Here is a 26,181-nt window from a genome sequence, read left to right as displayed (position 1 = left end):
GGCTCCTGTGCATCTCTGGCACTCCTGACCACTAGCCTGTGCTCCTGTCACCTGGCCTCCCATCCTGCTATATGGTCTCTGTGCCTGCTTGTTCATTTGCCTTGGCCACATGTGCCCTCCTTCTCTAAATCAATTACCTCCTTACTGAATCCTCCTTGATTCTCCCAGACAGAGGGAGTTGCTACTTCCTCCAAGCTCCCATAGCATAATATGTTATAAACCCTTGGATAAATTTGTGTAATGATTGCACCACCACCCTCTCAATAATTCTAGTTTAAAAAAACCTCAGTCATTTTCCCCCATTTCTCCCTTTTATTTCTCTCCTATACTTAATTTAATTTTTCATGCAGTCCTACATTCAGCCAATATTTACTGACTATAAAAAGATGTCCTTGCCCTGGGTCAGACCACACCTCTTACAGTGAAGACACTCATAGCTCCCTCTCTGTTCTCACTACCTCTAAACTCCCCACTCACTTTCTAGGAATCCACAAGTCCAGTCATCACTTACTTAAAATAGATTTGCTATCATTTTGATTTTCAAAAATGTTTAATCTTTCTTACTCTCTAAAAAATTAAATCAAAATTCCTCAGCAGAGCACAGAAAGCTGTTTAATGACCTGGTTCTGAAAGGCATAAGTTCCAAATCCGGTCCTAAGCCACCTACCCTCTGCTCCATGAACACCCTACACAAGTTCACACCTTTTATTCTTGCCTATAGGCACCATGATCTGGGCTTCCCTTTTCTCTCTTTCATGCTATCAAAATCTTGTCATTCTTCAAGATCCAACTAAATGCTACCCTTCCCATGAAACCTCTCTCTTCAGCCACAGTCAAAATTAAGCATTACTACTTCTATATGCTCACAAAGCTTCATCATTTCCTCTTCTCAAATGTGCTTTCCAAGCCTTGTATCATGTTATTCGATAAATAGTCTATATGGCACACCACCTTCTTCTTGAAAATTAAGTATTTGTGTTCAATAAAAATTAGTATTTAACATGGTTACTGTGAATAGTAACAAGAACTCTGATCATTCTAAAAGTTTAAAAAATCAGATTCTGCAATAATTATAATAAAAGAGAAGAGATTAAATGAAGTCTTTCAACACTAAAGTAATGTGTTTCAGAGAAGGATTGGCATTTAATTTATACAGGAGTTGTTGTTCCAACAGGGCAGAAGGCCCTCCAGGCATTCTCCTCAAAGATAGATAGATAAAGAAGTAGAGAGATACATATATATTATTTTGCATCAATATGTACATTTTATATATGTATATTCACACAGATCCCAGACATACAATTCATCCCCTCTGGAAAATCCACACCTACTTCATCTCATGCCTATTAATGGAATCCATCAAGAGCTGGGAAGATGGACACAAAGACTCTTGACCACAGGACAGCCTTCCTAAAGATCTGACTCTGGTGACTGACTCAGACTACCTTAGCAGTCCCCTCAGCTTGACTAAACTTTAAACAGTTTCCACCTTGACTATCGAAACCTAACCCCACTTTCTTTGGATCATTTACTTTGGAAAGTTTGCAATTTAAATTCTTTCTCTGCCCCTTTGAGATGAAATCTTCAGCCTCTTGTCAGTTTTATAAGCCAGGACCTCAAGTGCCTGGGAGCCATCCCTTTGAAATATAATCATCTAGGAAGATAGCACCCCTATCTCCTAGTCCCTGTGGGAGGACAGGAGCCTAACTTAGATAAGTACCAATTATCAAAGACAGCTATCCTAATCACATTGACAGCCTCCCCCTAACATCCTCCAGGTCTTTTCCATTAGCTTAGACTGGTGCTTAAAAACTCTGCCTTTTGTTGGACTTGAATGTAGTCTCTCTCCCCTATTTCAATAGTTTTGACCCCTTTTGCAATAGTCTTGAATAAAGTCTTCCTTCTGTGTTTAACTTGTCCGGTGCAATTTTTCTTTGACACGACACGCTGAGCAAGCTACTGCGCTGCTGCTGACCATTTAAGTGAGGCGAGTTTCACCGTGTCATCCTCTATCATTCTTTGATAAGGGTTAAACTGGGATGACAGGTGGTTAATATCCCCACTTCTATGATCCTGTGGTCGCATGCAAAGGGTAAATAGGAGAAAAGACATCCTACTTATTTCTTCCTGGGATTAAATTCAACTGAAGAAGTAGTCTTAAATAAATAAATGGAAATTTATTCTGAAAAAATTAGTTGTGTTCCACTTCTCCCCCTCTAACTTTTCACAGTAGACCTGCTCTGTATATATAACCAACCATCTCTTATGATGATACTGCAAAAATTGTTCATGTCCAGGTGATTAAAGTAAGTTTGATTTACTTTTGAGTAGTTTTTACAGTCAAGGGAAGAGAACAGCACCACTCAGTTACTTAGACAGCATAGCTTTGTGACTTTTTAGCCCGTCTGTGTATCCACAAATTAAGATAAGTACAAAACTGTCTGTGGCTGCCCTTAAACAAGTAATGTATCCACACTTCTAAAATGTATTTTTCCAAACATTCCGTTAGAATATTCTAGCCCATTTTCTTCCAATGTCTATTGTAACAAACAAAGAGTACACAGTAAGTTATGAGAACAGGTATGTCACTACAAATTGCCAGGGATTTTTAGGAGCGCAGAGATAAAACCAACAAAGAAGATGGAGACAAGATATATTCAGAGTGACATTCAAGAATTCACAAAAGACATATTCTGTGAATCACTTTATGAAATGTATTTGACTCAGATGTACTCTCCCCTTTTAAATCATTCTTTGAATGGCTCTCCCTTTGGACATTTCAGGATAATTTAGCTACAAAGCACTACATACAGAGGTGACAATTTGTGATTTATTGCTTGTGGAGCAAAGAAGGTAAAATATAAAGAAAAGTTTGTTATTCCAGTTTGGGAAGGCAATCTATAAGAAATTTCCTATATTTTTCATCTGAATTACATATTTAAACAGAACCACAAACGGGATTCTGGGTAGGATTAGGATTTTTAAATTTTATTTCTTTTGAATTTGAAGTAAAGTTCTTATGATAGGCCTTTTATCTTGTCAGAGTTCAATGCTAAAGACATACACCCAATTCAAGTTAAGTGCAATTTTTAAAATTTTAATGAAAAAAAGTATATGCCTATATATTAACAATGATTCTCTCTGGCTAGTGAGGCACTAGGAAATTTTATATTTCCTTTTCTTTGCTAGTTTTCCTTTCTAATTTTTCTGTGTTAAATATGGATCAATTGCACAATAAAAAGCTAAACATGCTCAAATAAGTTAGCAGAGGGTTATTCATCAAAACAATTATGAACACTTTCTAAAAATTCCTCATAGGATTCCTTAAAATTGCCAACTCCCAATAGTTATTTGATACATGAACTATCTTGGTTAAAGTTACTTTTTATACTGGATTCACAAGGTCATATTTTTTTCCTACAGAAAACAGAGTATAGGAGCTATTTGAGACATGGTACTCCGACATTACCTTGAGTTGTGCAAAATGAGAGTGATTTTCAAGATACGAACTAATGACTCAAAAGTAGCTTAAAATCTCACAGTGGTTCTCCACCGTGCCCAGAAAGAAATTAAACAGTCCTCACAAGGGCCCACAGATTGTGGGTATCATAATAATGATAATAAATACAGGTGCTAATGTTCATTGAAAATACTCTGTTTCACATTATGCTAAGTATTTCCCAAGAATTCATTCATTTAGTCTTAAAAACCCCCTTCTGCGGTAGGTATTACCACGCCCCGTTTTCAGATGCAGACCTAAGCCAGAGGGGTCCAGGTGCTCCCATGTCATTTGTCAGCCAGAATGAGACTACTGTGGCTCAGTAACAATTTTTATTCTAAGATCTGTCAACTCTGGACCATGGTCACAAAATGAGGAACAAACAGTGGGCTCTTAGAAAAAGTTTTCTCATGTAAAAGAACCCTCTGCTAACATATGCATTTAATACCCAATATTCATACTTAAACTCAAATGTTATGAAAATACTTGAGGCTAACAGACCATTTATTTCGTCAATTCTTTAACAAGAATATGTTAAAATGTATAGTATTTCACACTTTACAAATCACTGTCATATGCATTATTTCATGTATTCCTCATACCAAATACATGACATAGGAATTATTTTACAGAGACGAAAACTAAAACTTACAGATTAAATGATTTCTCAATGGTTTTACAACAGAAAAGCAGGAGAGCTGACCCTTAAATCCACGTTCTTCTTCTGTCTTCTGATGGTGTTTTCAGTCTACTAAGTTCTAATATTAATGTTTCCCTCTAATTCACTGTCTTATCAGTAACCAAGGAACAAAAGAACTACAGTTTGGGAAAGAAGTAATAATGCTTATTAACTTGCTCTACTTGTCACAAGTAAGCCAGTGGCATCACATGGAAATCACATTCAAGCAGATGTCACCTCCCCCACTCTCCCATCAATCCACATCCTGACAAGGCTTCGGAAACCGGAGAAGTCACACAAATGCCCAGTGGACAAAGCAGGGACCAAGTTGCCCAGGGCAGCTACTCCTTAAATACTGATCCAAGCATGGCATGCATGATGGGGGAATTTAATTACCTCTCTACGTTATGCATAGTCTAAGAATAGAAGCCGTGACATCTTTAGGCTAAAGTTCCAACGATGCATTGCAGTCACAAATTGCAGGTTTCCACTTTGTCTATTGGGTCTGAACACAGTGTGAAGCTAACCACCAAAGAAAGCCATTTGGGGAATAGCTGGATAGCAATGAAGCGGAGAGAGAGTCTGGAGTGACATTTCAGCAGCTCCCTCACAGCAATCTCTCCATAACAGCTTTTACAGCCTTAGGTCAAGGCCTGTTCCAAATTCAGGTCATCAGAGCCTCCTAAGTGCCAGTTGGACCGAGCTCTGAGTTTACATATGTGTCACTCACAAAGCAGTTACAGTGTAGCACAGTCAGAGAAAGATTTCATTAGTTCTGGCCAACAATATGCAGTGCACTCAAAGGCACCAGAAAATGTGATTTTATAACTGGTAGAAGATAGAAATATAAAATAAATGCAGCTCATGCTCTAAGAAATTTTAAAGACCTGACAAAAAGAAAATATCCCAGCTCCTCACTGGATCATGTAAGACCTCCGTTAGTCTGTATCTTGTCTTCTTTTCTGACCTCCTTGCCCAACACTCCTTAACCCCATGCTCCAGCCAAATGACTATTCTTTCAGTTTCTACTTTCTTTCCTGTCACTTTCTTTGCACAACTTATGCAACTTCTGCAGTGCAAATACATCTTATGAGTTAGCTCTCTTATGAAATTCTTGTTTGTGTTCCATTTTCAATTTTCAACCCCACGTACAGGAAATTCCCATCTTCCTCTATTACTCTATATCTCCTGGGACGAACTTCTCTGATAGTACCTGTCATATGAAATCACCATCATTTGTCCACACGTTTCTGAGCATTCCACTAAATGATAAGTTCCGCATCTATGTCATATTCAGCTTTACAGCTCCAAGGCTTAGGAAAGTGCCTAGCATTGAAAGGAACTGGTTGAAATGAAACAACAGATAAATAAATCACGTACCCACAAAACTGTGTATCACTCTGGTGGTTAAAAGCACAGGTCTGAAACCAAAACTGCCGAGGTTCAAAAATTTGCTCTGCCACTTAGTAGCTCTGTGATCTTCAACTAGTTACTTAACCTCTCTGTGCCCGAGTATCTTCATATGTAAAGTGGGCTATTGTGTGATTTCACTAAGTTAACAGTAATAAATTAAAAAACACTAAAATCATAGCCAGGCACCCTGTAGCTTCTTGACAAATGTTAGCTATTATCATCATCATATTCCTACAACATGCCAGTGTAACAGAGCGGCCAAGATTTTGAGGTATGCAATACCACAGGCCTGAATTCAAATCACACTCCTCCACTTACAAGTTATGTAGCCTTGGGCAATTTGCTTAAGTTCTCTCTATTTTGGTTTTCTTGTCTCTAGAAAAGGGGCAATAATAGTGTCTGCATAACATAAATGTTTTCAGAAAGTTACAATTAACCTATACATGTCATTAACACAGAGTCTGGCACATATAAATATTCCATAAAAGTGAGCTACTCACTACTGTGGTTTTTGATTGTATATCAAAAGCAGTATAAAATTCCTTGGGTATTACCCCAAGATAGACACCCTCACCTACCTGGCACTTGATTTGTACCTCCTTAGTGCGGTGGCAGGGAATAAAGTCACTGAAGAAGTAGAAAGTGTGTCAAAGTAAGGTATGTTTATGCCCCCCCAGTTTTAGTTCTCCAGGAAATAGGATATGCCACTTACTGCTTTTGAACAGGTTAGAACATAGTTATTTGTGCCAGCCCTGGGTCTGCCTGCCTTTAGGTCCATTTCCAACTTTCTCACCATCTTCTATATACCATGGGTATGGCGAGTGGAAAACTAGCTCTTGCAATGGAAAGGGAGTGGCAACAGACTGGATGGTGAAGGAAACAGGGTATTTCTCCTCCTCCGTCTGCCAAGGGCAGCTTCATATCTCCATTATGGTTCCAGTTCCCACCAGAGAGGCCCATACTGGCCCCAGCCTCTTTTGGGGTGACCCCAGTCCCCGAGTACCAGTTAACAGCATACCCTTTCTTTGTCTCTCCAGCTTAGGGTAATGGTTGTTGTTGCTCATTTCCCTGCAGTTTCATATATAACTCTCAGCTCAAAACATCATCAGAGTAAACAATTCCCTGCATTTATTCCCCAGTGATTTCTGTTTTCCCAGCTAGACCCTGATTGATCCAGTGATCTTTGTCTCATCCATCTCTACTCTTCATATGATTGGTTTAGAAAGTGCCGTTTAGCTTGCCTTTCTTCATGCATTCATGCATGCACACCCATTCATGGTGCTGCTGTCTCCTCCTCAAGAAACAAAGGCAGGCTTCTGTAGTCAGGAACAAACTGGTCACGTGGGTTGATTCTGAAGTGACTTTGTCATCTAATGCAGCATCTCTTGGCTCTTGATATTTTGCGCCTCCTCCATCTACAGGGAACAATGTCTGGAGACATATTTGGTTGTTATAATGTGAGGGGGAGGGGAGGCAGGTGCTACCAACATCTACTGAGTAGAGGTGAGAGATGCATACTGCTAAACAACCTACAGTGCACCAGAAAATAATTCTCAGGCCCAAAGTGTCAGTAATCAATTGAGAAATTCTGATCTAATGACATAAAACTACATTTTCACACTGCTAGATGCTTGCAGTGGCTTCTGAGCTACTGCAGGTCACAGACACTACTTGGGACCTAAGGTTGTTGGCCATGATCATATAGTCTTGCCCATGGCTGTCAGTTGGCAGGTACAATTCATATTAATTGATCTGCATAAACTTGAATTTCACTACTTATTTCTTTGTTTTGTCAATATGCATGCTGAGAAGACAAAAGAGCAGCATGTGTCAAAAGAGCAAATTTTCAGATGAAGATCTTTGTGCTATATAATTTTTTTTAAGTCCTATTACTTGATCTTACCAACCGTCTGTGCAGAAAATGACAAATTTTTCATAAGATACTTTTTTAAAAAGTCACCTGGTCATATACATTCTACTAGAATATTTGTAACATTTTTCTTTACAAGAGGGAAGCTGGCTAGTCTGCTCTCAATCATTTTTCTCTTTCCTGATGTGTATCGAATCGTCTGTTTTTAATCTCGGAGCATAGATGCATAGATGAGGCCCTGTGGCTGGGTCTCCCTAAATTGTATACCACCAGCGTGAGGCCTTAGACGACCACTTTCTCAGTTAAGATCTCAGTTTCCTCATGAGCTAAGTGAGGAGGCTGAGCTAGTTAAGAGTTCTTTTCCTGTTGTAGAACTTTTACTCAAATACGTATTTTCAGCACTTAAGTAACATGTTCATATATTGGCTCTTTAGGGAGCAAAATTTATACAAATGCAGTAAAAGTTTTCATCCAGGCCTGGTTCATTCAATATGTAAGCCTTAATAAATAAAAGTCAGGCATGGAACGTTACTAGACCCGTGTTCCCTCCCCCTAATCCTGTTAAAATGTGTATAAGAGTGCCCCTGAGACATGACAAATCTGTCATAAACAGACCCAAATCACTGCTGCTCTCTTTCTGACAACTTGGAGTGAGAATGGACACCATATGCAGGACTGATCTCACACCAACTTCTGCAATTACCCAGGGATTTCCACATCTCTGTCTACTGAAAGAAAAGGAAAAAATACACAAATCTAGTCCCATTCCTAACAGAACAGCCAAAAGAGGCATTGGCAGCTATACGCTCCTGCACATAAAAAAGAGGTTTGCGGTTTTTTGTTTGTTTGTTTGTTTGTCTGTTTTGATTTTTTGGAGTTTTTGTTTTTTTAGGAATAAGCTTTGCCTTAGAAAGAAAAGCCTCAGGGATGCCTTTCCTTTACTGGTTGAAGCATCTGAAAACAGCTGCTGACAGATGCCTCACGCTCTCCCAGCTCGAGTCCCACAGGTAACCAACCTCCTTGATGCTCCTGCCTCCACACTCTAATTTCTGGGGGTCTTGACTGTCTGTCTACTCCAATAATAACCTCAGTGAGTAGAGACTATGTTTTAATTCTGCTCTCCTTGCAGCTTCTACTACAGCACCTCTTCTCTTTAAATGTTAAATCAGAAGGTAGCTGAAGGTGAAACCCTAACCCTTTTTGAAAAACTGCAGCAAATCCCACAGATTTTATTCCTAAGATTTTTGTGTCCCCAGATGATCTTTACCCTCTTGGTACAGCAACTCAAAGTTGAGATAGGGAGGAGTTAGAATTAGTATCTGAACAATCAGAGATGCTGAGATGTCTCAAAGAAGAAAAAAGGCGGAAAAGTGTTAACTTTTTTGTAGTAATTGAGATCATTCATCCCTGTCACCTTAAAAAAGCCGAAGATACATTTCTTTCCCTGACTCCTCTTTCCTTTCCCTCTCCCCCTCCACCATCTTTCTCCATATCTAAAGATGAAGGTTAATATTAAGCATCACATTAACAGTTGTCAAATCAATCATGATTTCCTCTGAGTTATGTTACACAGAGCAACATGCTTTATCAGAAATCAAAGAAAGGACAGTGCCAAAAGTGGATGAGCTAATGTAAAATCACTTACATGGGCACTCTGGAGACGGAAACTCATTTAATATTTAATGTAGTCATTAACCTAAGAATGAGAGGAGATGGTAATGGATGGTCTACTCCTTTTTCCTATGGGACAGGGTACTGAAGTGAGCTGTCCCTTCTGGGATCAGATTCACACAAGTCTAAAATCCATAAAGTGGGTCACAGGTGAAGGGAATTGGAAAAGTCTCAAGTCTCCCAGATGTATTGTTTTAAGAGCACAGTTGTGCTCAGCAGTCTTGCCTGAAGTTGGCCACACTGCAGGAACCAGAAGCCATGTCAACTGAATTGCTCAATTAGTTTGTTATGGCAACAGACATGCTGTCCCCAACACACATAGTCAAACCACAGCAAATAATCAATTATTGAAGGAAACTATCTCCAAGAAGCATTAATCCATCAGGATATTGAAGGGCTTGTTTTTGTCTCTATTTAGATTTGGTTATCATTGAAGGCATTTGTCTGCTTGATGGCTACCCAGAGCTGTCCCTGAGAGCCTGAATGTCAAAATCAATTGAAAATTAAATGGGGAAAAAATACAGAAAACTCTATAATAGTGAAGGTCACTTTAAAAAGAACTTTTTCTATATATGAGTATTATGTTGCTGTAGGGAACATTCTCCTTATGCACTATGAATGCCAACTTTTATTTACATGAACTTTTAAACAGGTTCACCCTAAGCAAGTAACACCATTGTAATTGCTTCACTTTAGCTGCTGCATTACTTCTTGATAAGATAAAGCATACACTAAACTCACACTTGTTGCTTTATTAAACTGTATTTTTTCTACTACATATTATCTTCTTTGGTGTAAAATTCCAGAGGTCTCTGAGAATTCCATCCCACGAAGGAATTCAATTATAATATTTTCATACACATGAAGTACCTCTAACTCTACTGATCCAGTCATCACCCTTTCTTTCTTTTTTTTGATCACAAGTTTAAATTAAACCCTTTCACCCTGTTGAGTTTTTTAAATACTCCTTCACAAAAATAAGTGATTTCTGAATCAGAGCAGAAGCTCCAGGTAGTCTGTCTATTACAGAGCTGAGCGGTAGAAACAGATAGCCACAGAGAAGTGCCAAGAGCACCTGGCCCAGCCAAGAACTGCCCAGGCTTCCATGCCTACAAAAATCACTTTGAATTAGGGACAATTTCTTCATATAGTTTTAAAAAGTATTTTTACTTCCATTATATTTATAGTTTCAAAGAAATAGAGAAATGATTTTTAAAAGGGAGTGCCAAAAAACATTTACAGGGGAAAGCAAATAGTTGATTAATATCTGAGATTATGACTATTACTTTGTTATTTTTGTAAACTGACATCCACCTTAAAGACATAGCTTTGGGAAAATGTATGAAATTGAAAACTCATTTTCAGTAAAGCATGCTCACCCTATCCTCCCTTTATTTTTACTTCAGCTTCAAATTTTCTGGCCACAGTCACAAACAGGAATGAAAGGTTCATGAAGAACAACAGTCTCATTTAATCCTTAAAACTTTTTTTTCAACTAGAATATCAGTTTATTATAAAAGGATACAACTCATCATAGCCAGATGTAAGAAGGTATGCAGAAAGGAGCATGGAGCTCTCCTGTCCTGTAAGCGCACCATCCTTCCCAAGTCCCCCAAGTACTCACTGGCCCGAAAGCTCTCTGAAGCCTGTCCTTTTAGGGATTTTTGGTTGTGATTATTTTTAGATTAACATTGGTGCTCTCTCTATGACCTTTTCTTGATATGGTTTTTAAATTTAACATATTCTAATCAAAGAACATTTTACTTCATAAAAGTTGGTTTGAGAACACCAACTGCAGCAATAAACAACTATAATCTGCTTTCAGTTGAAATTGGCAAATATCTTTTAAAGAAAAAAAGCTCTGTGCTGGTTCATCTGGACTACCCAAAAGAAGTCAGTCAAAAAGAGACAAAAATTTTTAAATAAGCCTTTTCAACTTAAAAATACATATATATGATACTGTTAGTCCTAATGAAACTCCTTGGTAGAACTGGTTCTTACCTGGCCTGAAAGCTTCTCTGGAAGAACCCAGGGAAGGAGGCAGCAAGAAATTATTTGCCAAAAGACGCCTTTAACGTATTTATTAATTGAGCTGTTTATACTTGCCGTTTCTTTCTTCCTCCTCTCTGAAGAATTCAGACCACGGTTCAAGATGAGAAGTGGAAAGGGCCTCTAGCAGGAAGGAATATTCAAATTCATCCATTCCATTATCTCAAGCCTTAAAATGTTGCACAGAATTTGACCTAGACTTTCCACTTCTAGAAATTAATGCTAATTTTTTAAAAAAATTAAATATGCAATATTACATGTAAAAAGATATTTATTACATCATTGTTTATTATAATAAAATACTACAAAGCGAATAAAATATATATAAAAGAATATTTGCTGACATGCTGCACAAACTATTCTCTGGGCCTCGAATGGTCTTCAAACTCCCCCTTCCCCCTTTTTCTTTCACCAAACACATTCCTGACCTGGCTAGTTGATTCACACCACAGAAATCCAAAACCCCAGAAGGACTAAAGTAAAAGGCAACAGTCATCTCTGACAGTGGCTAGGAATGGGCTTTAAACTAAATTGGTTGGAAGCCTACAATTAGAAGCACTTAGACCCCTAGAATACTCCACCTTTCATATTTACATGACAGCTTCTCTTTCTTGGGGTTTCCCATTGAAGAGAGTTTGTGCTAAGGATTACTAGACTTACCAGACTCATCTGTACTGAGGACACTCCAAAAAACAGGGGCTTTAAGGAAAGTGAGATGGCAAACAGTGAGATGCTTCATTTAGCCTAGTAGATGACTGAAGGATTACTGTCTCCAGGAAAGAAACAATCCAAGAGAAAAGCCACACAAATACTATTTAGGGAATCACAACAAAATGCCCATTTGGACCATCCATCTTACAATGAAGTCTACCAACTGATAAGCCCTATCCACATAATTACACAAATTAGCTATGTAACACTATAATCTTGAAAATGAACGAACAGCCAAGATCATCACCAATTTAGGGAAACATTTTAAATGAGACAAGTTTAAAAACCCAAATAGGAAAAAACCTGAAGAATAAGAGACATTGCAAGGAAGAGGAAAAAAAACCTATTTTTAAAATTACAAGAATGTCCACAGAGAGATAATTAAATAATTAAATATTTTTCATTCATAAAATAAGAACAGAAGAATATTAAAATAGAACATTTAAAAATGCAAAAGAACTTTGGAAATTAAAAAGAAAATAATTTTTAAAATCACTAATACAGTTTGAATGTAGAGTCAAGAAATTTCTCAGAAAGAAGAAAAGAAAGGATAAATATAAAAAAAGAAAATAGAGAATTAAGTTAAGAAATTTTACATGCAATTAATAGGAGTTTCAGACACAAAGATAAGAGAAACCATAACAAAGGAATTACCAAAGAAAAATGTTAAGAAAGTTTACTGAATTGAGAACAAAACATTCAAAAGATCTATCAAATTCCCAGCATGACTATTGGAATGAGACAACAGCAAAGGGCATAATCACAAAAGTTCAGAACAGTGGGGACAAAGACAAGCTTCTAAATATTTTCAGAGGAAAAACAATCAGTTTACATCAAAAGAAAAGCATTTCTCAACAACTCTGCAAATTACAAAGTAGCATAATATAAATGTCTTTATGGGATATAATGTACAACATGATAAATACAATTAACACTGCTATATGTTATATACATCATTTTATGATGTATGTAAGTCAAATTATTATGCTATACACCTTAAATTCATACAGTGCTGTATGTCAATTATATCTCAATAAAACTAGAAGAAAAAAATTTACATTGTCTTAATAAAGTAACCACTAAACATGAATTACTAAAAGTTGTGATATAGGTATACTAGATGGATGAGAGAGGGATAGAGAGAATACATGTGTGTGGGAGGAGGGAGGTAAGAAACTAAATCCTTACCTTCTATAATAAGAAGTCAAACCAAAAACCTAAATATACAAATAAGTATGTTTTTTAGTCAGCTGGGGGTAAATTCCAGAATCAGCAGGAAAAAAAATATTGAAAATTGTCCCTGAAACTCATAATTAGTGATAGCAAAAGGTGGATGAGAGAACCAGTACTTTTTTTTTTTTATTACAAGCCTTGTAAAACTTTAGCCTTTTAGGCTCAACACATAAATAACTATGAAACAAATACAAATTGTTTTAGTTTTAAAGGCAAAGAAATATATATATTCCTCCAACAAATATTTATTGAGATACTAGTATATGAAACAACAAACATATGTTGAGAGAGAAGCACTATGTTGTGCTGGAAATGCAAAGATACAACATATCCAGGGCATCCAGCTTTGCCCTTAATAGCTGTCTGACTTTGGGTTCTTAATCTAGCCATGTATACACTTCAGTTTCTGCATCAGAAAAAAGAACAGGACAGTTAAGCATGATCAAGTAAATAAATCACATCAAACTATAAAAATAATAGTAAGCTAGTAAGGAGATACAGAATCCTAACAACTTCAATATAATTTGATCTTTATTACTCTGAAATTATATACCCAGTAAAGCCAGGATAAAGAGACGGATCCTATGAAACCCACAGGGATTCAATTACCTTCCACGAAAATAAGGCATCCAGCGAACACCAGGCCCCAGTGACAGCAGGGCTGGACTAATTAAATTTCAGAGTTCCCTTCCAACTCTCTAACCCTATGAATATACCATAAGGATATAACTAAGTAGCTATAAAAACAACTAGGTGCTTCAGACAATTCATTGATTCAGAAGATTAACAATCCTATTTTAGTAATATTCTTTTAATTCTTTCATTTAAAAAAAGTATTTATTTTAAACACTCACGTGTAAAAGACACAATCTGTGCTAAATGATCAAATGTATTTCAAGAAAGACAAAATGTGGAAACTGTCCATGAGAACTTTACTAAGAGTTAGAGTAAATAAGTGTCCTAAAACTATCTATGGAAGAGATTAATGAGTATGAGAACTACCTCAATGAACACTTAGAAAATAACCTGGATTCTTAAATGTTGAAAACTATAATATGAGAAGTGTCAGGGAAGAAGAAATTTTCCTCTACCCTTCTAGGTTCTTCTGGCTAGTCTAACAATTAAATTGACATGAGACAGATTAACAGGAGAAAATCAAAGTTAATTAAATAACATGAATACATGGGAGAGACCCAGGGAAACTGAGTAACTCACCAAAATGGGTGAAACTCTCACCTTAAATACTGTCTTCAGCTAAGGACAAAGGAGGATGTTGGGAGCAGTCATTTGGGACTTCAAAGGGGAGGAAGGCAATTAACATGGAAATGGAAAAGCAAGTATTTGGTAAACAAATGTTTGCTGAACCATGCAGAGACAATGGTACACAGAGTAGACCCTGCTCTTAAGACCCTGCAGAGTTTCCCCACCACACCTAGCCCATGTCCTTTGCAGATATCTATGGTGATTCCAGAAACAAGCTCTCTATCTAAATTCTTTCAGACAGTTAGAAGGAAGGTCAAAGTTTTTCTGAGTCTTTGGGGTCTTGATTGTTTTCAGCTTGAAATAATCCGTATGCTAACAAGACATTTTGGGGTGGCAAATTTTGCTCTCCTATTGAATAATGGTTGAAAGAATTACCTAATGTCTTAACTAAAAAGGAGTCTAAGTAGAGCTAATTTCAAATATCTGTAATAGCAGTCATATGAGATGAAATAAACATATTTTGCAGGTGTTAGAGCACCAAACTGAAAACAGTGGAATGTGGGTAAGAGAAAGGTATAGGAGAGTGAATCTGGCTCATAATAAAAAAAAAATATGAATATAAAATTGGCTGTCCCCTGAAGAAATGAGAACCACCATAATAGAAGCGTTCAATAGAACACAAACAACATTTTAAATGCTGTAGAGGAAATTCTTATTTAGGAGTGAGGTTTCAGACTAAGTGACTTCCAAATTTCCTTCCTTCTCTAGGATCCGTTTGTATTACAGATCACAAGCACAGCCAAAGTTCAAAAGTGAAAAAGAATTCCATCAAATGGTCAATGCATCAAAAAGAAAACAATCAGACCAAATAACCCTATGGGGAATAAAAAGGATCATACCAGTTAGAACCATACCATTGGGGAATAAAAGGAGAAAGAAATCAAACAAGCAAACATGCCAGCACATACCTAAACTGTGAGAATATTTCCTTTTACATCTAATTGTTTCAGGATCATATCACCATGGCCATGTAAATTATAATGGAATCGAGTTGTCTTCTTACCCTGAGAGAAAAAAGAAAAGAAAAGAAGTGTTACCTAAAAATATTAGACTAGAATGCTCGTTAAAGATATTGAACTGTAGAAAGATGAGCCACCTACTGAATCAATAACAACATTTTAGTTAGGACCTTGAGGGTGTTTGCTGGCCTTATTGAGTGGCCGGTTCCATCCTCTTGAACCTGCGACAGGTGATGGGACTGGACCCTGGGGCAGAATTACCACCCAATTCATCAGTGACGCTTATCGAGCACCAGTGAATGAGACCCTGAAAAGTCTTCTTAATGATACTCAGATGAAGGAATCTAATAAACATATTCTTTTTACAGCTTCTGAACTTTGCTTTTTCCTGAGTAACCCTTTATGACACCTGGCCATAAAGTCGTGCACAAAGACAGGGGAACACTGGATTGGAAATTACTGTATCGCCCTAAAACGTTTAATTACATTTAGCCAATAAATTTTTATGGCAAGTGAAAGGAACTTCTAACACAGATCCTATCCATTCATGAAGGATGGTGTGTAGACTTAGGTAAAGTAGTCTTAATCAACAGATATATTTGTGTTTTAAAAAAAGGCATTTAAAAATTGACTTAGGATAGTAAAACTGGCTGATGAATCATAATATTAAAAGAAACGTTCAAGTAAGAACAACTTTTTGTCCACAATTAGAGGAAGCAATGGTAACAATCAAATGAACTACTTCATAGTTAATAGTAGTGCACTTGGGGGTGAAACCCAAATGAGATATCAGATCACAACTGTTGCTAGTGAGATTTGCATGATATGTTTGAACTCATGTTTGAAATTGATGGTGCCTTCATGCGTTCTTAATGCAGCCAAAGTCTTTTCCTTGCCTAGCTTTCACAGAATTTCAGCATTTTGATCAGCTCCTGAAGGATCTGAAGGATCCTACGAGAAATTTATTTACTGCATGCCTATTTATTCAGTTATAGAAGACGCATGGCAGTACCAGCAAGGTTGCTAAGCAATAAGCAGCATATTTAAGTAGAAATAAGGTTGAAAAAGGGATAAAAGTAAAAAAACAGACATCTGAGATACTAGATTTTTCAAAACATCCAGGAATCTGAAGTTATAGAAAGCTTCAACATTTTACAAATTAAAGCTACTTTTAATATAGTTCAGTCCTTGTTCTTTTGTTACAGTCTAATTTCTTTACTTTTGAAGAAATGTGAACCTATAATTATAGAAAAACTCAGTAAAAAAATTCTTAATAATTATGGTATAAATCTGCACATGGGTATCTCAAAGATGCCAGGTATTTGTGTTAGTTTGCTCAGTGGTAATAAACAGGAAGGAGCATCGGCCAATCTCATGTTTCAAGGTTTACATCACAGGTTCTACATATACTCTGTAGAAAACTACACAAATTCAATAGTTCTCACAAAGGAAAAATGTTTTCATATTGTGAAAGGAATCTTGTTTCTGAAACTAGTGCTACATTTTTTTCTCAGATATTTTATTATTTTGTGGTTTATTCTTGCCTCAAAAATAACACCCAAAGAAGAAGAGAAGTAGTTTATGCTGATCGATGACATTTACCTTACATTAAAATGCTCATTTCACTTAGATGGCAGACAGCTTTCATAGCATTAGTCAATACGGAAACTAATTCAAACATTTTGGGAATTGAAGTCAAAAAGATTCAGTTCAGGGACACAAAGAAAACAATGAACTCTAATTCTCTACCAAGAGAAAGTGTGTGCTAATAGGAACACATCTCTTGTCATAATATGTTGTACGTATAATTCACATCACCAAGTGCATGATCAAGTCACTTTCATTTCATATATCTGTATTCAAACTGTTGGTGGTTCTATCCATGTGTCATATAAAATACAAATGAGATGCACTGGATATTGCTGTGATTTTCTGAATAAATAGGAACGTTTACAATCCTAAATCATGGAGGGAAGCTCTGTGAGAGAGGAGAAATTTAGGATATAGAAGAATTTGCCCACAGAGACAGTGAAGGAAAAGTTTCTTGTTTTTGTTTTCTATCCATGGCTGCAAAGGGCATATAAAATAAACAGTTGAGAGCTATTTTTTATAACCCAGTAAAGGAACCAAGAATCACTGCAGAAAGATAGATTCTTATAAAATAAGAACAATATACCTTTGCAGTAGATAAGGTCAATAATCTTTAGTGTAAGAAATAATCAGAAAATATGATCTTTCTTTACATAAAGCTGTGGTTCATCCATATTTGAATAGTTGTGTTTATTCTGATTGCCTCTCACGAAAAGGGTGTGGTGAAACTGGAAACTGTCTACCAGTAAGAAAAGTAGTGAGACAGAGCAAAGAAAATGGGAAGTGAAGCTGAATCATGGGGTAGGTGAAAAAGTGGGAATTTTGCTCACCTTTGTGTCAGTAGAACTTTCCTAGAAATGGAAACTTCCTGTATTACCAGCCACTTCTGCTCAGAGATTCACAGAATGACCGTTGTTCAGCCCTATTTTTCATCCCCTCCAGAGGGGAGGCATTATCTAAGCAATCTAACAGTCATCAGCTGTCTCTGGTCACACACAGGAAAGACCCCAGTCTCTCCCGGTCCTACTTCAGTCCCTCCATCTGCTCTTACTCCTCCGGCCTCACTGTTGACTTGCCGAGGTCCTGCTCTTCACTGTCCTCCCTTCTTACTTCACTGCTCTCTATGGACAATCTCACCAGTATCTACAGCTTCCAGTGGCACCCACATAGAAATACTGGCAACTCTTGGATTTACATCTGCTTCTCAAAAATTTCTTCTGAGTTCCAGACTAGTCCAGGCAACTGTCTACTAAACATCTTTACCTAAGAATGCAACTCAAACACATCAACTGCAATAAATATACAACTGAAATCATAAACTTTATATTAGTTATAATATAAATATTATATATATTGTCTATCTTCCTTGCCAGACTGCATCAAAATGCAAAGACATTTTCTACATCTTGCCATCACCAACAGCTAGCAAACCTACCTCCCCATAAGAGATGTTTAAATGATGTTAAACTAAACTAAAAATAAGAGTCCTACTTTACACTTAGAATAATAACTATACGTGACCTTGTAAGGAAGTGATTGAAATAACTGCTAAAAGGATTTGAATAGATCTACAAATGTCAGCCATAAGAGCCTACAAAAAGATGATGAGATAGGCCCCCATTTACCAGTGCCACCGGGGGAAGCATATGAAACCCTCTCGCTCAGCTGACAAAAGAACGTACTATATCTGACTCAGTACAGCAGCTCTGTGTTCTATGCCTGATGGTGCATGAACAACCCAGAAAGAAGCAATCAGGCTAAAGAATTAAATTAGAAATGGGCACAGAACAATTTGGTATTTCCTTTGGAAGAAAACAGGCTATCTTAACTTCCACTTTGTATTTTGTGTCATCTATCCATTTGGCTTCAATAATTCTCAAGCTCAGCATTTTAATGGGAAAATTTTATTTCTACTGATCTCCATTTTCCCTGTTTTCTAAGCTCTTAACTTATTTTTTTCTACTGGTTCATAAGGTGACATTCTTACATGGTTAAAAGCAAAAGCTTTTTAACCAATTTAAAAGCAAAATGTTAACCAATTTCCAAAGGTATCTATCAAGAAGGCAACAACTGTAATGCTGATAGGTAGAGTAGTGACGTGGCTGACAAGATGTGAATGCCTATGGCACTGCACATAAAGATGACAAGGAAGTGACAACAGCAACAGACTGTGTATTGACCAGCACAGAGCAGGCTGGGCAGCCTCCAGCAGCAAAGGAGACAGGAAGATCAAGATGAAATTGTCAAAAGCACAGAAATGAACTGGGCATCCAAAGATAGCAAATGATGTGTTGAGCACAAGAGGTCTCCCAAATTCTTCACACAGTATATGAAGAAAATGATGACTTGGTTTTGGGGTTTTCCTTCTTCCCAGACCTCTGTTAATTCTTATTTATCTTCACAATGTCTCTATTCTCCCATATTTGCTCTCGTTTTCCTCTTTGTGGTCTCTAGATGCTTCTTATCAAGCTACAGACAAGGCCACACACTCACCTTCCAAATGCAAAGATGAAAGCAGAGCTGAAATGAGTAAGATGAACAGTTTATTAGACACAGAGTAAAGAAGAAACACAACAAAGCTGGGAACACTTGATAGAAGACACAAAGGGGGCTTATTTTCCCCTCTCCTCTGGGAAAAGGAGATGTAAGTTACACAAGGCACTTCCTCCTCCAGGGCACACAAATGAGTGGTTTCTTGAGTCTAGTTTGGGAATCCTTTTGATGGTCTTCACCGAGTCTTGAGTGTCCATACCTCCTCGAATGACCCAACTTGCCACATGCTGTCTATCATGAATGCTTGCTTCCATTCCAAAAAATATGTTGTCTCTTTGTCAGCTTATTATTTTAATAACAAGTACTGGATATAACAGAAGAGATTAATTAGGGATGTTCTGCATTATGCTAACCACAGTAGATTAGAATTCAATTTGGCTAGGGTCAGGGCTAGGCAGAAAGTTCTGCTGCAGTGGGGCTGCTGCATTTGAGGTGGTTTGTGTATTATTCTTCACAACAATTAGTGATACAGGATTAAAAATATCACTTTTAATGGAAGTTCTCCATTACTCTTGAGCAGAAATGAATGTGATCAGTTGCTAGATTTGCTCACCAATAGTTAGGTCTCAGAGCATTACACCTAGAGCTATGTAAAAGTTCCTATTGAAATTTCTGAAAGAAAACAATAACTTTATTGTAAGTCTAAAACACTTAACCCTCTCCCCCTTTTTCTCACTGAAGTTATTTTTTTCTGAGAATACTACAATTGAGTTGTATTAGAAGAGACTGTCATATATTGATTGATAGGTATTTTTTTAAATTAGGATTTTAAAAAAAATCTCTTCCCAATTTACTAAAAGGATTTAATGTATTAACTCAATATTTCATATGCTTCCAAAAATGAAAGAAGTATTATTTTTTAAATACTACAAAAGCTTGCAAAGAATGAGGACATGGGGTAGATTGTGTACTCATAGAACTGATAAAAGGTAACAAAAAGGGCCACTCTCTCCCCACCAAAGAGATGTTTCAGTATATAATATGTGTGTATGCATACGTGTGTGCACGTGTGTGTGTTGATTCATTTCTCTTCCTAAGCATTGTCTTCTTTTTGGTCCTTTTTAACATTTGAAATAATATGTTTCATATTTTCAATTACTCCTTGTCAGATTAATGTCCTTGTCAGATTCCTTTTTGTGGTGCTTAATGCTAAGATGGTGCAAAAGCAAAAGACATGCAATAGATAAAGTAAGAAATCAGAGATAAAAAGGTTTACTCTCTTGGCCAGAACTGTTCCTAAAAGCAAACATCTCAGGACTTCAAAAATGTTACTGAATCTTACTGGATGGTAAACATCACAAATTTTACTTTAAATATTGTGTTTTTTGTGAAATTTGTTTATAGCATCATAATTATTATTTTATTTGAACAATGCCACAAGACATCAATTTAATAAAGTAATTGATATGTTTTTTAAAATGTGTGATTTTAAAATAGATTTGCTAAATTTTAATCACATTTACATCATTTCTTTACGACCAGAGCACAAACTATTTCCTAGAGGAACTCATATCCAATATTCTAAGGGTGGATCAGTTGGAAAATAAAATTCAAAACTAGACTCTCACTATAAAGCCAGTCTTTCAAGGGCGTATCTGAATTGCATGCTGCTGAATAGGATAATGGTCAGAGAAGGAAAACAAACAGGGATAAAATAATGAAGAGGTGAAATATTTTGCTTTTAATGGAGGCAAAGGTCCTTTGGAAAGTAAAACTTTCATTGACAGGCTAGCTCTGGTGTGCTTTTGTAACATGCAGTAAAAGGAGAAGGTTAAAAACTATCTATTGTTTCCATATCATGACAAAATGCTCACCTTTGCAATCCCACTGACACTGATCTCAGCGGGCCTCTTATGCCACCAAAAGAATAGTTCTCTGCCAGCATTAGCACCTAATTGGCCCAGCAGCTAACCCAGAAGAGACCTTTCCCTCCGCGGTCACCGTCCCCCTGCAGTGATTCACCCCCTCTGACACCACAGCGTCTAATTCACCTTCAAGACCTGTCAGCTTCCACTCAGGTCACTTTAACTCTGCCTCCTTTGTGACATGGATCTGCTTTTAAAACGGTGATAATCTAGGAAGCATTCCTCTAGGGACTCAGTTGTGATTATATAATCTGTCACAGACCCGAAGGAGTTCTAAATACAAGCGGACACTGAGATTTCACCAGGGATAAGGCACTGGAAGCCCTTGTGTCAAAAGACTTGCTTGCTTCCCCTTGGAAGCAATTCTGTATTTTCATTCATGTACAAAAGCATACAGTAAGGGCAGCACTGTTAGCAAGAGGCGAGTAGGGGAGAGCTCTTAGCCACTAGCCAAACACAATTTTCTAAGTCACCCTCTGATCTAGGCAATGAAATCAAAAGCATACACTTTGCACTGAATGGTAATTGGAGCACTAAGTGCTCTGAACAGTGTGTCACTGCCCATATAAGCAAAAGAAAATGCATAAACAGGAATAATCCTGCCTCAGTCCACACAAATTCACGTATGTTAAGCAACGAAACTACAATTATCCCACGTACTGGAGTCCCCGGCACTTCAGTTACACAGGTTCCCTACAACACAGCTCCAATTTCCACTCTAAACTTACAGTTAACTTTCTCGCAGTCATAAAAATGTATGTCCTGTATGCCAGCAAATCTGTATGTGTAATTTGGTAAGGAAATAGCAACCTTGGCTTAACGCCAGTCACCATCTTTTGCTGGCTTGAAACCAGTCATGCTGAAAACTGATTCTCACCTTGTCTTACACAGGAACTACTGGCATAAAGTATATCCATCTACATCCACCTGCACACTTACCCATAGAGTGACACATCCCCATGCAGGCATCAATCCACACCTACAGACAGGGTGCCAAAGGAAAAGTGCCTCCCACAGCCAGACATTCATTATAGATACATACATGCATGCATGGACACACACAGCCACACAATGATACACGCAGAGGTATTCACACGTATGCAGCCACACCTGTTCTCACTCAACAGGACAAGCACAACATCTCCCCAGATCTCTACCATGGGCCACTGCTCCCTTGAAATATTTAAAACCAAAGACATATCCTAAACAAAATTCTCATGGGCAAATATACTAAGGAACACTGTGCAATATTCCCTACCTCTTAGAGTTTCTCAATTAGCCAGCCTTTCATTAAAGAAGCACACTCCTTATCACTTGATAAGATTAGTATCACTCGATAACTCCCACATTTAATTGTTCTTTTCCTGTATATTCTTCTATCCCTTTTTTTTTTAATTTTTCTACTCCTGAAACACTTTTGCACATGTGGACGTTGCCAAGTCACAGGTTTTACAGCCATTACATATCAACTAGGATAAATAAGTGGGACAAAAGCAAAAGAAAGGAATATATTCCTGGCTGTTAGTAGAATGTGAAGTGTGGACAGAATATCCCAAGAAAACAAAGTATTTATCACAAAACAGCACTACATCTGTTCAAAGCCTATTTCAATAAAGCAAGTTTAAAAGCTACTTATTTTTAAAATCCATTCCCTATAACCAGAAGCTCTGTGTCAAAAGCAGTTTGTTTCTGAAAAGAGACTGTGACTAAGATTTATTGCAAAGAACTTAAATTTCAATGTTCATGAACTCCAGTGACAGACAGCAAAAAACCATTAAGAGCTGGGAGCTATTTCTCGCTTCAAAAAAAAGATAAAAAGAAGGAAGGAAGAAAACTTGCAATGAAAATTCTGAGGTAAGTAGTGCCACTGATATGAAGTATCAGTTTTGTTTTTAGTTTCACAGGAACACATAAATAAATAAAGTGGGTCTAAGAAAGAGTTTCCAGCAAAGGAGGAACCACATCCTACTTACCCACGTGTCTGCCTCCTGTGTCTGCAGGAGTGGCTGAGGGATAAGTGTGATCACAGCCAGAAGTGGAACCAAAGATGTTCACAAACCCGAGCCACAGATACTCCAGCCAAGTTTTATAAGTGAGCAACTGAAGAAGAAAAAAGCCTACAATGTCTCTCTCTGAAGCCACAGATGAAGAAGTGGAGGACCAGGATCTGAACAGCAGAGAGTTAGAAAGAAAGGCACCAAGCTAAACAGAGGCTGCTGTTCTCATTAACCTATTTCAAGGCATGCATTATTTTTAAAGTGTTTGGCCAAACTTCCGTTTTGATATATTTCAACAAGAGGGTTCTACTTTTCATGTAAAAAAGCCACAAATAGGGGAAAAAATGGATAATCAGGAATTTGGATTAAAACACATCCCTTATCACCAGAGATCAGCTGAGGTCCCACAACCTCATCGCAGACTCAGTTCTTGTAGGTTAATTCAGCAAATGTGCACACACGCGGTAATAAAATACATCACAAGAAAAAAGGCTGACCGAGGCAGCCACTGAGGCATTTCTCCATTTTCTGTTGACAAGATCTTGATCATAATCCCTCTGCACAGACCACTGAGCCATGGGCTGTCCACCAAGAACACACTGAGTGATGAGGTCAGGTTATTCTATACAGTCATGCTTCACATCTCCAACATAATGCCAAATCTTTAAAGCAACACAATCTATGGCCTTTTCCCTAGGCTATAGGTTAATGCCTCTACAAAAAGGACATAATGCCTGGCCATCTCAATATCTCACTTTCTCTTTTGGTTTTAATCAGTACAGCATACATACCTAATTATAGAGGCATCAGTAGACTTAAAACAGTGTGACACAGAACAAGTTTATATAATTTGCTGCCCAAACTGAGATAGTTTTGAGAGTGAAAAAGGACCAACAAGAATCCAGGGCAATGAGTATAAACTAGGATTGCCTTGGGCAATGGAAACATGTGGAGAAGAGGCTGGATCCTAGACTGGTAGTTATAAAACATGCGTATGGAATTTCAGATCAAAGGTGCCAGTTAAAACTTCCTCTCTAGGTGGTTTCGGCATTTTCCTCACTGTTCATAGGCTCTTTATACATTTCTGTTCTATTGGCTATGATCTTACACTTAGACAATATTTCATCCAAGTGAATCTTCCAATATTTTACTGAGTTTTAGTTAAACTACATAGTAAGTTCAAAGTTCAGAAAGAACGTGATAAAAACATGTAGCAAACATGTTTTCAAGAGATATTATAAGGTGAAAGGACAGCTCTTTTTTCTCTGCTCAGGCTTTTTAAAAAAGGGAAGCCACAATGTCGTATTTTTAGATCTATTTTGATTTCAATTCTAAAAATAAAAAATGAAAGGCATCACATTGAGAACATGTAAAGAATGAAAGAAAAAGTCAGGAGACTTACAGCAAAGAAATAAAACCCAAGGTTATGAACTTGACAATGCTCTGCGTGAATCCCAGCAGTGTTGGCAACAAACCCAAGAGATACTCTGAATAAGAATGAATACAATTAGGACTGTGAGTTAATGTTTTTATTTGTTGGCTCTTGCTCAGGGGTCAGATACTTGAGTTCAAGGTCATGAACTTCGGGTAATTTATTTTCAAAGTTCAGTCCTAAGTATGAGACAACTGCCTTCATTGTGTGATTTGACATGTCACAAAAATTGTCACTGCTGAAGAATACATTCCACTAGTCCGTCATGAATCCTGGCAATCCTTGGTACTTTGTTGTCCGCCATCTTCCCTAACAGTGGTTATTACTTGTCTGGGTCACAATCTCTTTTGAGAATCTGACAAAAGCAATGGGCCTCTCCTCCTACCCCATCACCAAAAAAAAAAAAAAAAAAAAAGCATAGGTGACATGTACTAAATATTGTGAATAATTTCAGGAGTTTGGGGATTTTGCTCACCCCTCATCATGCCTACCCACCGGCAGGTTAAGACTTTTGCTTCTTTAGGACTTCCTAAGAAATGTGCTTTTTAAAATGGACTAGGAATTTTGCCAAGTTGAGGCACTATGTTCACGAGTTAATTCTTTTATACAGTTAGGTAATATATGTTAAACTATTACAGTATATTTTCATCTGATAATTAGTAGCATCTTCAAGAATTAAGATGCTGAAAATGTGAAAGGTAATAAAAGTAAGAAAGCTGACATTTGTGGATAATTGAAATTAAACTTTTCTTCACTAAGCCAATAATTATTAAGCATCAACTATGTTTCAGACATTGTGCTACACCCTGGGAATAAAAGGAAGAATAAATTAACATATCATCTAATGCTTACAATAAAATGGCAAGGGCCTTTGGGTGGAGAATTTATTTTAAAAAATAAAATAAACATTTATCAAGAACTTATTGTATGCCAGCTATGTGGTCCATCTGTCTTTACAGTAAAGTGCAGTATTTTATTTAAAAATTGTTTACAATATTTTACAATGAAAACACTCTAACCCAGAAAGCCAAGGTCACTTCTGCACTATCTACATTAGTTTTTTTTTTTTTTTCTATAAGCTAACTCTAGGAGGCAAGTGGAGGGTGAACAGATGAGAAAAACTTGGAAGAAAAGGGGTACTAGTTATAGGCATTTGTCTGAATCACTTAAGGCTTGAATTAAATCTTGATAGAGCTGGACAGGAAGTGTATTTGAGAGATAGAACTTAGTGACTAATTAGTCCAAAGAGGCTAAAGGCAAATAAAAATTGAGACTGACCCCTAGGTTTCTGATGTGAGTGACTTGTAGAATGAAGGCATCCTAGGTAGGAAATGAAAGAGAAGCATCTAGATTGGAAGTTTTACAGCGAAACCTAGTGATTAGGACAACGGGAAGTA

At 37.2% G+C, this 26,181-nt stretch overlaps 1 long non-coding RNA gene across 1 annotated transcript in view; it reads right to left on the bottom strand.

The window, feature by feature from the left end:
• LOC123619781 (uncharacterized) overlaps positions 1 to 26,181 on the bottom strand; it is a 197,797-nt gene that overhangs the window by 158,977 nt on the left and 12,639 nt on the right. Inside the window, exon 2 of the long non-coding RNA XR_012508660.1 lies at positions 15,297 to 15,392. This is a non-coding gene — a long non-coding RNA (uncharacterized LOC123619781). The remainder of the gene's footprint in view (positions 1 to 15,296; positions 15,393 to 26,181) is intronic.

The sequence above is a fragment of the Camelus bactrianus genome, chromosome 8 (assembly GCF_048773025.1).
Source record: "Camelus bactrianus isolate YW-2024 breed Bactrian camel chromosome 8, ASM4877302v1, whole genome shotgun sequence".
Classification (NCBI taxonomy): Eukaryota; Metazoa; Chordata; class Mammalia; order Artiodactyla; family Camelidae; genus Camelus; species Camelus bactrianus.
This window is presented reverse-complemented; position numbering and strand designations above follow the sequence as displayed.